Source organism: Sapajus apella, unplaced genomic scaffold (genome assembly GCF_009761245.1).
Source record: "Sapajus apella isolate SASKATOON/1434 unplaced genomic scaffold, GSC_monkey_1.0 scaffold3, whole genome shotgun sequence".
Lineage (NCBI taxonomy): Eukaryota > Metazoa > Chordata > Mammalia > Primates > Cebidae > Sapajus > Sapajus apella.
The window spans coordinates 57,135,966-57,139,283 of record NW_022436943.1 but is presented as its reverse complement, the minus strand read 5'-3'; the positions used below and the strand labels follow the sequence as shown (position 1 = coordinate 57,139,283).

Below are 3,318 nucleotides of genomic sequence, written 5' to 3'. Positions count from 1 at the left end.
AAACTATATATATTTATAATTATATATATATAGCTTGACATCAATGTAAATATAATCATGCCTGTATTTATGAACTCTGAAGTAGACCAAGGGTGCTTCTTTGAGAATTGTTTATTTTCAAGAGTCCTGCCTTATGTAGTGTAAATTATATCCACAAAATGTCCTCTACTCTTTCCAAATTTTTGTTTCTTTAGAATGGAGAGAGTTTAAGACATGCCACTGGGCATGGTGGCTAACACCTGTAATCCCAGCACTTTGGGAGTCCAAGGTGGGCAGATCGTTTGAGGTCAAGGAGTTCAAAACCAGCCTAGCCAACATGATGAAGCCCCATCTCTACTAAAAATTGGCTGGGTGTGGTGATGGGCACCTGTAATCCCAGCTACTTGGGAGGCAGAGGCAGGAGAATTGCTTGTGCTCAGGAGGCAAGATGACAGTGCACAGAGATGGTACCACTGCACTGCAGGCTGGGCGATAGAGTGAGACTCCATCTCAGAAAAAAAAAAAAAAAAAAGACATTTGACCTGCATTCTCAATGCAGATATCTTCTGGATTTTTATGACCTTGCCCCCAACTTTTTTTCTAGGTATAATGTCCACATGTAATTGTCCAGCAATTTTTAAGGCAATCTATTTTTTAAAGTCTTTGAAAGGTGCAAAGATTTTTACTGTAATTTTCGTAGAAACAATATTATCTCTTTCTTCCCTATATATCTTTGGCTTATGAAACAGTTTTCAGAGAACTACAGGGACTCTTAGCATGAAGCTGGCCTGTGGAGAGTTGTAAAGCATCCCGCTGGCTGAGACGAGCTCACCCACTGACAGCTTTATCCTAGAATGTTTTACAGGGTGATTGGGCTGTATTGGTTAATCAGGGAAGTCGGTTACATACCGCAAGTTTAGAAGAGCTTTCATTGTAAATAATATTTAATTGAATATTTCAATATTCAATTAAACAGAATTGAGGGTTGTAACTGTTCCAGGTAGTCGTCTCAAAGATAGCCATAAGGAAGATGGTTGAGCAGAAAATAAAATAGAAAAATGATATAATGTGACTCCTCCTCATATCCTCTGGTTCTCGGTCTCCTAATTGTTCTGTGGAGATCTATCACACTGCTGATTCTTCTCCATGCAGAATGTCTTCTTTCTCTCATCCTGCAGGGCCTAATGAAGATCTATGCACCTGCCTATGGCCAGTCAGCAGTTTTCAATGATTTCAAAAAGGAGAGCTGCAGCCAGAATGCTCCATTAGAATTTTATTGATACAGATCGCCTTTGGCTAAATGTGTTCTTTGCACCTCAGTACAGGAGGCCACTGAAGAGAGAATAGGGCATCATCCTTGCCATTCTGAACCTCTGGATTAATAGTAGCCAAAGATAGCACTGATATGGAGGAAGCTGAGTCATTAAATAAACCATATATTTAATGTGGAGAAAAGGGATTACTGCCTTTGTTGCCTAAGAGGCCAGACGCCCCCCTTGAGCTGGGAGTTCTGTGAGGTGACAATGAGACTGCTGGAGCTGTAGCCCAAGTGACAGCTTTGGAGCCACTAGGACCTGGCCCCACAGTGGTGTAGAACTGGCTAGACATGCCTTCCCAGCACATCCTGGAACAACCTCACCTGTGGGAACTCGTGCAGTTTTAAAAGCCTGGGTAGCAAATCACATCCAGACAGCCATACGGCCAAAGGAACAGGAGGGCTGGGCACAGTGGTTCACTCCTGTAATCCCAGCACTTTGAGAGGCTGAGGCAGGTGGATTACCTGAGGTCAGGAGTTCAATGTTAGCCTGGCCAACATGACAAACCCCCAACTCTACTAAAAGTACAAAAATTAGCCAGGTATGGTGGCTGATGCCTGTAATCCCAACTATTCAGGAGGGTGAGGCAGGAGAATAGCTTGAACCAGGGATGGGGAGGTTGCAGTGAGCCAAGATCATGCCACTGCACTCCAGCCTGGGTGACAAGAGCGAGACTGTGTCTCAAAACAAAAACAAAAACAAAAACAAAAAGGAATAGGAGGATGGCAGAGGAGGTGGGGAAGGAGGACTGTGTACCCCAGGACCCCTGTGATTAGCTTTGAAAGGAAAATGCTGATCCTCAAATGGGTGGAGTCAGGTCTAGGTAATACAACTTTACACTAGTATCAGGACTTCACATTTACAGTTCAAGTAGGCACCCTGTTAAACTGGGTTGGCATCAGTATGAAAAACCTACCAGACACTGTATGGGGTGATTACCCAGCGTAACAATTATCCACTGTCTCTCAAAATTGCTTCCCTCCTGCAAGAGCAGGTACCTGGGCTGCTGGAGGCTATCGTCTTTAGCCATTGGCAGTTAGACCAGGCATGGACTTCTGACCCAGGCACAGTAACCCACTTCCTTGCTTGGCTGTTCTGAATTAGGTCTATAAGTGAGTATGTGTGAAATGCTCTGCACAGAGCAGATGGCATCATGGGAGCTGTGGAGTGGCAGACATTGCCCCTTTACAAGCCGGGAAGAGTAGAGAAAACCAGTCCTTGGAAGCTGTGAGGAGATGGTGAGAAGGGGAAGGAGACTTCAGTCAGTGCTCTTGATACGTTTTTACTTTAAATTTCCAGAAACTTCCTGAAATCCAGTCTTTTTCTCAATCTTGATTTGAAAAACATCATTGCGTTTTTTATATGAAGATTTTCTTTTTGCTTAAGCTAGAATAATTCACTGATGTCTATCATTTACAATTAGAGTGTTAAAAATAAGTAACATAATTACAAGAATTATGTATTCTAAACATTTACCATGTGTCAGATAATTAAGTGGACTGCTATGGACTGAATTGTCTCCTCCTATCCACATTCATATGTTGAAGTCCTAATGCCCAATGTAACTGTACTTGGAGATAGGGCTTTTAGGAAGTAATTAAGGCTAAATGATGTCATAAGGGTAGGACCCTAATGTAACAAGATTGGTGCCTTCAAAAGAAGAGGAAAGCCCAATGGCCCAGTGTGGTGGTTCACACCTATAATCCCAGTACTTTAGGAGGCTGAGACAGGAGGATCACTTGAGCCCAGGAGTTTGAGATCAGCCTGGGCAACATTGTGAGATCCTGTCTCTACCAAAAGAAAAAAAGAAAAAAAGAAAAAAAAAAACCACTAAAACATTAGCCAGGTGCCATGGCACACAACTGTCATCTCAGCTACTGGGGAGGCTGATATAAGAGAATTGCAACCTCCATGAACCACAATTATGCCCACTGCACTCCAGCCTGGGTGACAGAGCATCCTATCTCTTAAAAATTAAGTTAAATTTTTTAAAAAAAAGGAAGTGAGAGATTTTCTCTTCATG

General features: G+C 42.6%; 1 long non-coding RNA gene across 1 annotated transcript in view; it reads right to left on the bottom strand.

Moving 5' to 3' along the window:
* The window catches only part of LOC116529614, a 12,524-nt gene extending 9,618 nt beyond the window's left edge, over positions 1-2,906 (bottom strand). The window contains exon 1 of the long non-coding RNA XR_004259565.1: positions 2,828-2,906. This is a non-coding gene — a long non-coding RNA (uncharacterized LOC116529614). The remainder of the gene's footprint in view (positions 1-2,827) is intronic.
* Positions 2,907-3,318: the final 412 nt, after the last annotated feature.